This window comes from Tasmannia lanceolata, unplaced genomic scaffold (genome assembly GCF_043159265.1).
Source record: "Tasmannia lanceolata isolate RefF3 unplaced genomic scaffold, GAP_Taslan_0.1 ptg000002l, whole genome shotgun sequence".
Taxonomy (NCBI): domain Eukaryota; kingdom Viridiplantae; phylum Streptophyta; class Magnoliopsida; order Canellales; family Winteraceae; genus Tasmannia; species Tasmannia lanceolata.
The window spans coordinates 5838309-5850571 of NW_027518679.1; the positions used below are offsets into that span (position 1 = coordinate 5838309).

The 12263-nt window shown below is 35.8% G+C and overlaps 1 protein-coding gene across 2 annotated transcripts in view; it reads left to right on the forward strand.

The window, feature by feature from the left end:
• LOC143875050 (uncharacterized) overlaps positions 1 to 12263 on the forward strand; it is an 82502-nt gene that overhangs the window by 56602 nt on the left and 13637 nt on the right. For both annotated transcript variants that reach the window (XM_077376939.1, XM_077376947.1), the window contains exon 2: positions 8748 to 8797. The gene's annotated coding sequence lies outside the window, so the exon portion shown is untranslated. The remainder of the gene's footprint in view (positions 1 to 8747; positions 8798 to 12263) is intronic.

The window sequence follows — 12263 nt, forward strand, 5'->3', positions numbered from 1 at the left end:
AACAAGAATATCAAAGTCATTATCAGTAAGATGACTGAGACTTATAAAGACTGGTCGAACAAGTTGCCATATGCCTTGTGGGCTTATCGGATATCGATCAGGTCTTCGACAGGTCTGACTCCGTATTCTTTGGTATACGAAATGGAAGCGGTTTTGCCGATTGAGTTGAGAATTCCTTCGTTAAGAGTCATGATGAAGGCGAATCTGCCAGAGTCTGAGTGGGCCAAAGCCAGACATGATGAGTTGCAGATGATCGATGAAAAGAGGCTGAGAGCCTTATACCATATTCAGGGATATCAAAGTCGGATAGAAAGCGCTATCAACAAGAAAGTTCGAGTCTGAGACCTTAAACCAGGAGATCTTGTCCTTAAATCTTAGAGGGCACCAGTGTTTGATCCCAGAGGAAAATTCAGGCCAAACTGGTTTGGTCCTTACATTGTTGATGAAGTCCTGCCTGGAAAAGCCGTAAGACTCCTCAATGAAAATGGAAAAAAATTAAATAAACCTACAAACTTGGATCAGTTGAAGAAGTATTATGCCTGATACACCAGGAGGCCATCTTTGATCGATTTGAGCTTTGAGCCAAAACCTAAATGTTTCAAAACTGTTTGCACACCCTTTAGGTCCAATAAAAAAAACTTGTTTTCTTTGATAGCCACAAACTAGGGGTATTTTGTTTTTTGTTTGAACTACATTAAGACCTAATCCCTTTCTACAGGGTATGTAGGTAGCCTGTTTAATTCAGGATCGATCGCAACCTTTCACAACCTTTTTAGAAAAATAAAAACAACAAATACTCTTTGAAACCCCAAATGGGCGAACTACGCAGACCTGATTCCCTTTTTCTTTAGGGATACGTAGGCAATCTGGAGGGTTCAAATTCGGTCTAAATAAATTCAAACAAACCAAGGTTTACCCTCCTTGAACCTAAGCCTACCTAAAAGTCCTTCTAGTGTATTTTAGGCCCGGGTTTGTAGAGAAACAGAAAGAAAAAAAAACTGATGGGGTCTTAGACCCGCTAGATTGAAAACCCGCAAGGGCGGTCTTGGTAAAAGTTAGGGTCATTCACCCGCTAAGCTGAGAATCCGAAAGGGCGGCTTAGGAAAAATCAAGGTGCAGAGCCTACTGGATGGAAAATCTGCAAGGGAAGACAGTACTGGCAAAATATAAGGCATACGGTTCCCTAAATCAAAAACCCGCAAGGGCGATTTAGTCATGGCAGTGACTTCAAGAAAGGACAGAACTTTTGAAAGTCAGCTGAACTTTTATTTCTTCCTTGGCATTACTCCAATGTCTAAATAAGTGCCAGCATAGTTTCCTTTGATACTCTCTGAGCTAGGGGCATTAAGACTAAGCAATCGAAAGGGATAATAACCATTACGGAAATACCGAAAAGAGGAATGAAACACCATTAAACGTGGTATTCAAAAGAATCTAAGAGTGGTAGACTGTACCATCTTAAAACATCTTATCAAGCTAAGAAGTAGATTCAGTCTCTCTTAGTGTTCATGTCATGTGTTTTATCAATGTCCTCGTTTGTCACTTGTCAAAGTCTTTCTTTTGTTGAGTCAAGGTCAAGTTTTTGAGGTCTTGTTTAGTCAATGTCCTCCCAAAGCCAGGGTGATAAGTAAAAAAAGGGGGGAGAAAGAAGAGAATATATGCCTCCTGTGAGCAGTGAAATACAGAGCAAAGTTCAGAATGTGGCAGGCTTTTAAACCCATCTGAAGTATCAGTGGTTGGCAGAGAAGAGAGTTTCTGAGCAAAACCAGTTTCTTGTAGATGATAAAATTTTGTAAACCCAAGTGTTCATGAGAAAAGTTTTGTAACCCCAAGAGTTCATTAATGAAAGCTTTCTGCTTATCCTTTTGATCCCTTTTGTATTGCTCTCCAATGAATTTTGTCATGGAAGTAATCATATTAGGGGCATCTTTTATCACTTGCGTCATAAAAGATGTCAATCAAACATTGATATTTGAGATGGCTATTCTCATTAAATATAGATAAGAGAAACTTGAACACACTCTTTTAGTTCAAGCTCCTCAATCAAGTTGTTTTCTTTCAAAGTCATGTTTTCATAAACTCTTACCCTCATGCAGAGTCTAAAATTCACCCATGTAATCTTCAAACTCCAGCAGAATGCTTTTTAATTATTTCAAAGGGTCAATACTCAAAAATCTCTTCATCTTTGCTTGAGGCTTGTTGATTGTGATATTAAATAACCGCAAGTGCATGGATCATATGCAGTCACGGGTCGATCTCAGGGAAGAGGATGTAGACTTTCTATCTTTATATTATTTAGAAAATAAAAGTATAATAAGTTATTGCCTGGCATGGGTCTCATGATTTTCATGGATTTACCTCGGAGCCAACAACTTACTATAAATTTACTCCTTAAACAAAACAAAGATCGAAACTAACTTTAATTAGATTATTACTTTATTTCTTATATCTAGGCAAAGTGAACCAAAGCTTTAATGATTCTATTAAGTACCAACTAAATAAGAAAAATCAGTTCTAATTAACAAACAATTAAAACTATTCTAATTATAAAATCAAAAACTAAAATGTAAATTTTAGAATCTGGAATTAAAAACACTGTTTACTAAAACAGTCATATCTTACTCATCTAAACTCGGATTTCAACATTTGAGTATTCATTTCGAAGGATTTTGAAAGATCCACAACTTGAATCTTTATGATTTTTCCTGATTTGGTCATTTATCTGTCCAAAATTGTCTTCGAAAATTTACTAACAACATTAAAACGGGAAAATCAGAGTTGAAATCAAACTTGAAACCTAGAATTAAAAGACAACTAAAACTAAGATTTGTTTAAGAGATAAAAGAGAGATTAAAAAAAGCTTACTTAGGGGCTGGAATCCACCATGGGTTTAGATAAAATTGATTAATTAAAACAATCATTTAAATTAGGTTGAAAGTCCAACTAAACAGCCAATAAATAATAAGATCTAAAAGATGTCATTATTTAAGAGTATTTAATCAACTTAACCCTCTAATTTATATTAATTATATAGAATTTAATTTTTGTTAATCAACAATCATCCATACGAAAGGGGAAAGCCAATGGCATGGATGATTGAGATTTGTACAAAAATAAAACCCTACATAATTCTTACGAAAAGTTTGGATGGAATTAATTGAATATTTTTCTCCTCTCCCATGGCTTCAACTAAACCCTAAGTAACTAGGATTTAATTGTTCATAGAAAAAGAAGAAAAAGATAAAATAGAAGAGATGGAGGAGAGAGGAAGAAGGGCCATCAATCACAAATGAAAAAGAAAACTAAAGAGAGATGCTTTCACTAATTAAACTTAAGACAAATTACATAAATAAAATCTGAAAATTAAATAAAACAAAAATAAAAACTTATTCTTTTGTCTTCTAAGCCTTGGACAAGCCTTACTCCTTTCTTGTGTCACCCTTGATTAGAGTTGAAATGGCCTTGGAAATTGGATGTGAGAGAAGAGAACATGAGAGTTGAGAGAACAAGAGGGTAAAGAGTGAGTAGTGAGAAAGAGAAGAAAGAGAAAGTCTAGAGAATCTCTTCTTCACTCTAATATGTAGCTTTCTTCCCCTTCTATTTTCATCTCCAAGAAAAGACACAATCTTGGCATCATTTTGTATTTTTGGAAACTACCACCTGTATTTAGCAAATTTGCAACTTTTAGTATTTGTTGGTAAGAGCAAACTTTATGTTTTCTTTCTTCGTAATTTCAGCAACCTTGCACTCATATTTGGTAAATTTTTGTTGACTTTTTCTCCTCCTTTACTTTTTGACGTGGGAGAATGGGTGGGAATTTTGGTACAAGACAAAAGAAATATATTAATATATGAGGAAACTAAGCTCACCAAACTTATGGTGAGCTAGCTTGCCCAATCACATGGGTCCCACATTTTGGGGAGTGATCCAAACCATTCATTTGCAAGGCCTTATCATAGATAGGGTGTGTACCAAAAATCAGCTCCATAGGATCATCCTAACCCCTCCATTTGTAGAGGGGTTACGATGATCCTATGGAGCTGATTTTTGGTACACCCCCATCTATGTATGGGACTTTCAAATGAATGGTTTGGATCATCCTAACAAAGTGGGCCCCATGTGATTGGGCAAGCTAGCTCACCATAAGTTTGGTGAGTTTCCTCTTAATATATTACCGAAAGTTATGAGAGTAATAAAATAATAGCAAATGGGTCCCACTTGATTGCATGTGTTTGCAATACACAAAAAATAGAAAATGCTATTTTTTAAAATCAAAATCGTGGAAGTAGCTGCTGTGTATAAATTTGCATGCTTTTGTAATGATTGCATTTAGAAAATTTCTATTTTTAAACCCAAACATGAGAGCCAAAATGACATGCATTTAATAAATAGCAAGTGGGTCCCGCGTGAGGAGAGAGAGAGTTGCACCCAAAATTCCAAACATAAAAACCCTTCTTGTGTGGCCGAATCCTATATGGACTAAAAGTCGAAAATTCAAGGTGGTGGGCCCCAATTGACAAAAATCTCAATTAACCGAATATAGAAGCCCTTTTTTCTTATAAAAAATATTAATTCTCGATTTGTGATGGTGAGCAAAATAAAGTTACCAATTTTCTTCTCAAACCACGACCAAAAATAATTCCCAACATGGCCTTTTTTTCTATTATCATCACCTTTCTAGCATCTTCTTTTCCCATATTCTTTCCTAATTTAAAACTCAATTTAAAAAGGTGACAAACCCACAAAGGAAACCTCTGTTTGGTTGCCGGGTTTTTTTTTTTCCTGGGAGTTATGTGGGAGAAAAAAATACCCTGGGAGATAGGTGAGAAAAAAAAGTCCTAGAAGTATCCTAGTAAAATAAAAATCCCATGTTTGGTTGACCGGATTATGGTGGGAAAAAAAAAACCTTTATTTAGTTGCTTGAACTGTTGGGTAGAAAAAAATTCTTCTCAAGCTTATTTTTGGTTCCTGAGTTTATTTTTGTTCCTGGGGTTATCTTGGGATGGGATGAAAAGGCAATCATTACAAAAGTGGAATTAAAAAATTCACCCCACAAGCAATCATTACAAGAGTGAGATTAAAATAAACCTAGTGCCAAAAGGCAACCAAACATGGGATGGGACCAAAATTTAACTAACTCTTCCTGGGACAAAAATTTAACTGGCAACCAAATGGAGATTATTTTCTATTGCTCTCAAATTCAATACGATTCCGATAGCAAATTCCATTTTTTGGTTTTTGTGCAATACTCAATGGGTCCCACTTTCTTGAACCGAATTGAAAGAATAGAGTATTGATAATGGATCCCACTGGTGGTAGCCGGAATTAGCTCCATATGATAATCCAAACCTTTCATATATTAGGCATAGTGTAAGCAGGTTGTGTCCAAAACAGTAGGTTGAGCCCAAAATCAACCCCCATATGATGATCCAAACCATTGATTTGGTAGCCCACAACGTAAATCGGTTATGCCCAAAATTATTTCCCAAATGGGGTAATCCTAACTGTCCATCCATTGACATTGTTTTATCATAACCACTCAATTGATGACTGCACTGAACCGTTCCACTATTAAGCCACATAGCTCACTTTTCACCGATTTGGTCTTATCCATTTAATTCGTCTGAGATGTGGATCTGACATGCAACAGCCACTAAATGTCGTGTAAAAGTCCCTAGCAAACCTCGTCTTACTTATGTAATTTAAATATCCTGATCTTAAAACTACTCCAAAGGACGATCCCAACCGTTCGTTTAGTGGGCTATCAATGTAAATAAGTGGTACCCAAAATTAGCTTTCATAGGATGATCCGAATCATTCATTTTTGTTGCCACATCTTAGATAGGTTGCACTCTTGAATTAACACCATATGATGATCTCTCATTTGATAGCTTTCATGTACATGGCTGTTCCTATATCACTTCCATCAGACAAATCTAAACCATTCAACTGATAACTTCAATGTAGACTCTGCCCACTAGATCATCTTAAGTAGTTGATCCAACCTGTCCACGTTGAAGTCACATTCATCACGATCATCGGAGGTTGGCTTCTCAAAGTAGCTTTGGTAAAGGGTACTTGAATTTTCGAAGGCTAAAATAGTGCCTTTTAGCTCCACATTAACTCCATTTTCTGTGAAAATTCAGGAATAACCCTGAAACACTAAAAACAAGGAAAATACATTAGTAGCACCTCTTAAAATGAGAAAAATGCATGTTTTTCCTACCTACAATTCACACATAAATGTGCTCATCAGATTCCCCCATACTTAAGCTTTGCTTGTCCTCAAACAAACAAGAAGAAAAATAAACAAGAATAAAAACAAAACAAAAACAAAATCCCAACTCACTTTCGTAGGAATCACGATTGCACTTAGCACGTGCAACAAGCCTTTAAACGCCTAGGTTAGCTTGGTGGACGAGTTGTGTCTCGTAAGTATTTGCAGTGAATATACACCCAAAATACTAAAAACTAACTTTTCTTTCCAAATCTCACTGTAGAATAAAGCTAAAAATTTCTAATCCTTTTTCTTTGATAAATTACTCAAAATAGAAGAACAAGAATACCCCCATACTTAAACTTTGCATCCTATCCCAAGTTGAAAAAATTAGAAAAATATTTTAATCAAGGAATTCTCTTTTTAATTTGTCCTATTCTTCTTCCTTAAATTTGATGCTAATGTAATCATACCATAAAAGAAATTTAAGTTCGAAACTTAATAGAAAAGATGCAAATTTATATGGTCCACCACACTTTTTCATTTTTCCCATACTTACTAAGAATAGTACTCACTTTCTGTAATCCTCTACTGCTTTTGGCGTGAATGACATGCAGGGCATGCACCGGACACCCAGGCTACTAAGCAGTATCCGACTAATCTTTGATTTGCATATGTCATAGACATTGATGCATATGAGTTCAAGCTTTACCTTTGATTATGTGCAATGCTTTGATTTATTTAGCGTTCTAATTGACCCATGTATCAATGTTTCAGTCAGTTCCTCTCAAGCCAGTTGGCTTTAAGGAACTAGGCATGAAAACCCTTCAAACTTAATAGCTCATGTCAAAAAGGCTACAAATCAAAACTATAATCAAAAGCTAAACTTTCTAAAAAAAATATTTTTTTAACCTTTCTTTCCTTTTTTACCATACCATATAAAAAGCAAGTTTCTATTTCTATTTCTTATTCAAATCTAATCATTTTAAAAGAAAGATTCCAAAAGAAAACAAAACTAAGAAAGGAAAGTATTCTTTCTAAATTTTTCAGATTCCAAAATTAAAATATCCACTAACTTTCTTTCTCAAAATAGGAAAACAAACTTCTTTCTAAGAATACCAAGTTCTTTCTAATTTGAGATAAATACCAAAAAACAAAAAGAAAAGAAACTTTCTAACTTTAAACCATAGAAAAGAATAGAAAAATGAAAGTTTCTAAACGCTACCCACCCCCCCCCCCGTACTTGAATTATGCATTGTCCTCAATGCATGCAAAAATAGAAATAAAAACATGTGGACCAAAAAAAGAAAGGAGGGTACGTACCGTATTTGTTTAGGCGTAATTCGAATAGGAAGGTTCATGGAGATCCATGACCTCTTCCATATCCGGCTTTGACAACTCCATAAACGGCTTTAATCTTTGACCATTAACTTTAAAAATCTCACCATTGCTTGGATTAGTAACCTCGACCGCACCATGATAGAAAACTTTCTTAACCACATACACTACAACAAAATCATCAATTACCAGCGGTTCATGTTGGTATTTAGGCGCGGTTATTTAGCCGGCCGCTGGTAGATCTTTGGAGAAAAAATAAAGAAAAATACCCACTCGCGCCAACTTTTCACTCCCTCGCTTTCCTCTCCCGTGCTACCCACTCCCTCGCTTTTCTCTTCCGCTCCCTCTTTTCCCTCTTTTCCATCCTCGTCTGTGATTGACAATTGAGGAGACGTGAAACCCTAATCTCCCGTGTCTTTTGCTCCCTCTTTTCCCTCTTTTCCATCCTCGTCTGCGATTGGCGAAGGAGACGTGAAACCCTAATTTTCTGTGACATTTAGAAGCCCAAAACTGCCGTCAAACTCTAATCTCCACTGCAGATTGATGAAGGAGATGAAATTGAGGAAGACAGAAGCTTCCATTGCTCTGTTTTTTTAGGGTTCGACCATTCTTTTTCATTTATTGTGTAGGGTTTTGACCACCCCTTTCCATTTGGCTCCATCTCCACGCCATCCTGTTTTTTGCCACTGTGAAACGAAGAAGAGGGCATTTGGGGTTAGGGTTCATTCCTTCTGGGCTGAGATCTACACCATCGTTCCAAGCATGTGAGTTCTCCTGATTCCTCTTTTCTTTCTGAAGAAGGGTTTCAAGGTATTGCTTATTAGTTTCAGATCTAGAAGCATTTTTTTCATTTTATGTCTTAGATCATAGTAGGTTTTTTTTTCCTTCTCTCTCTTTCTTTATAAATATGTGCTAAAGCTCTGTTTATTGTTTTCACTTTTACCCATTTTCTGATTTTCGATGTAGGGTTCTTTTAATTCATCAGCAATATTAGTTACTTTGAGTGAAATTAGTGAGTTGTTTACTTTTTATATGGATTTGGTTTTTAGGGCTTTTAGTATTTGGTATTATTTGATCACTATTCTTTTTGTGTGAGTTGCCTGTTTTAGTGTAATACTCATGCAGAATTATCTCTCGTCCTTTCTCTTTTTTAGATCTGAAGTTTTATTAGATTAGCCTTTTTTTCTTGTAGAAGAAGATATTCCTTCGACGGATTCTCCACAACAATCTGGCCGGGAAAAGGTCAGATCTTGTTTAACTCCGGCCTTCAGTTTTTCGATCTCTGTTTTAGGTTAGAATTTGTTGTGCTTGGTGATTTGGAAATCAATTTTCACAGTTTTATTGGAGTAATTGAGTTGGGACAATTTTTTCATTTGTTGTTTCGGTTCAAATTTGGGATTTTTTGTTAGTTTTAGTATAAATTTATTGATTCTTTGCTTTTCCTTGTGTTTTTGATGTTTTGATTTTGGTTGCGTAGTTAGTTATGAATTGTGCAACCATACACCACTTTGATGAAGGTAAAGACTCCTCCCTTTAGTGTAGTATGCTTTGGAAGTATAAGCAATACGGAATAATTAAGAAAATTTTTGTGTAGATGTCTTGTATTCTGACGGTGATTTATTTCAGATTTCTTCTCTAACGATATTTTCGGAATTCCTAATGTACTTGCCATTTTATGTGTTTTTAACTCTACGATATGTTTGAGCAGGTAAAAAGACATAAAAGGCTCCTATAATAGCTCTTAGATTTGAAAATATTAAGGTTAAAATAGGAAAAGATGTGGGTCCGGCTGATGCAACAGCATCCCCTTAAGAAAGTTACATCGGCTTTTGAATGCTCATTAGCGTAGGAAATGTTCTTTTGTTTCATGTACATTTGCATAAGTAGGGGTACTTTGGTCATTTTAGCCCTTTAATATGCATTTTAGGCATTTTCATAAAATAAGGGTAGTTAGGTCATTTAGAATCTAAGGGGTCGAGAAATTGTGAAGATGTGTTATGACCCAGTAGTGACGATTACCAAGTCTCTGTAACAGAACGAAAATAGGTAGAAAAAGAGAAGGAAAAGAGAAAGAGGGAGAGCAGAAGAAGAAGATTCGAGAAAATTGTATTTCTTTATATTTCTCCTCTCCTGATGCCCTTGTTTATAGGCCTCTTTTACATAACAGGACTTGATTCTCTGACTCAGATTGTAACCAACTGAGCCTAGCTGGCATTATTCTCGAATTACATGGAAAGCGTAAACGATAACATCCAAGTTTAACAACCTTTTAATGAATCAGATTATGTTAATCTAACGATGGACATAATCCTTCATCCACCGAGGTGTTCTGGTCATTCTACTGCCTCTGATTCTTTTGTCGTGATCTGATTGACCTTCCGATTGTCCTTCTTTGTCAGCAATCTCCTTTTGTTCTTCTTCTTGGCTCTCTGATATACCATGTTCTCTATCAAGATGGTAAAGGAGTAGAAAGGAATTCTTTGGAAATTTTAGGCTGTTGGTAAAAGAAGAAAATGAAGGGACGACTTGGATGGTGATGGAATACTGTATTGTCTTTTTGGGGTTTCTGTGTAAAGAGGTTCTAGATTCTTTTTGAAAATGTTTTAGTGGGGTCAGATGGATCAGTGGGATAGAAGGTTGCCCTCAATTGTGGCTTGAGTAACCATAGTTGTTCGCCTAATGCGTTTTTGGTGATGCTTTTGCAACCTAACATCATCATCCACAACCTAACAAATTACAAAGGTTTTTTCTATAGATCCTTTTGGAACATTGCAGAGGCTAACATCATCAACACAATTAAAGAATTATTTGAAACAGGAACAGTGTACAACTTCTCTTCTCTTAGTGTTCTCCCTGAACTTACTGACCATTGGTTGTTTGCATACCTTCATCAAGCAGAAGAGAACCCTATTGACATGAGAGTATGAAACTAAGGCCTCTACAGTATACCAGGCAGCCCCACCATTACCCAATAGGCAATTGCAATGGGTATAACAAAACACACTAAACTTCCCAAAAACTCTTCAATATCTTAGAACTTAGACTAAATAGCTTGGATTTATACTATGATTTTAATGTTTCTGATAAAAAATGTTATATGTTATATGATTATAATAGTACCTGCCGATGTTTAAGCTTTTGTTCGCATTTCAAATGTTCTTAATTGGCAGTAAATCCTGCATCTGATACATTCATCTTATGATTTAATAAGTAAAACACCATTAATCATTGGTGTCATATATGGTGACATCCACCACATTCACAGTACTAAACCTCTAAAGCCTAGAAAACAAACTATTAAAATAGATTCTGTCTTAACATATAAATTCACGCCATTAACACACCAGAATCATAAGATAACATTTCCTCAATGAAGAAGAGCAGCTTCCACAGGTATTAAGAGCTCGACAGCTTGCATAGTCTCAGCATGCTTAGAAACCAAAAAGTTCAGAATCTCATATACTATACTATGACAACAAGAGTGCAACCAAAATGTCATAGAACTAAGTGTCTCATGCTGCACTGAGCATATTGAGGTTGATTTTCACTTCATTTGTGAAAAGGTAAAAAGAGGTGATATAGACACATATAGTATGGACCAAGTAGTAGATGTGTTCACTAGAGACCTGATTGGAAATCAACATTTATACATAAATGACAAGCCGAAAATGTTCAAAGGAAGCCAACAGGTTGAGGGGGCAGTGCTACAGATTTTGTTTTAAATCGTTAAGGGAATATGGCAATTTTACATGACATTTGTATATATAAGTGATGTAACATGGATATTTCATTGGAAAGAACTGAAGACATGGGTGCAATAATTGGGCAAGGAGGAAAGGGAAAGAGATATATGACATCAGATGTCAAAGAATGTAGAATTTAGAGAGAGAAAAACATGCAAAGATAAAATACAAATTACTAACAGTAAACCAAAAACTTACTATAATGGATAAAGACACTGTAGACTTCACTTGGAGAAAGAAAAAAAAACAGGGCTCTTTATAGCCTATCCATGAAAACTATATAATTCTATCAAACAATTAGAACAAATATTGATGGAAGATTATGCATAGAAGTATGGTTCTTGAAAGTTACTGCAGGACAGAATGGGTGAAATTCCAAGGGAGGTCCCGAGTACGGCAACTTATGAGGAGGGAAAAATTAGGTTCCTAACAAGTTTTAACTCTTTCGAAAACTCAAACCTAATATAGGAAATTAAGAGATCACAAATGAATTTCAAGCACACAAGTTAAATATAAAGGTGCAATGCAAAATAAAGAGCAAGAGTTTAAGAGAGAGTGCACCCGAGTATTAAAGTGGTTCGGTCCTCAAAACGCAAGGCCTACTCCACTCCACCAACCAAACACGTTGATGGCTTCACTATGCGATCTTCTTAACTTCAGCGAAGATCAATACCGATTACAATTCCGAATGCCTTTAACTTTGGTGGCAATCTTCACCACGGAGAGTGGGCTACGCTTCTCCGAACACTTGCCCGATACAAAGTTCTTGATAAAAAAGAAAGAACAAAAAATCCCTCACAAGGGTTTACAAGAATTGTAGAAGATGTACAAATTGAGCCTATGATCCAAATCCTAATCTTTAGAGGATGAGAGGCATAATCAAGTTGGATTCACTCTTTGGATGTTCAAATGAAGTTTTAGAGTGTTAGGATTGATGGTCTTGAAGTTTAGAATGCCCATATATA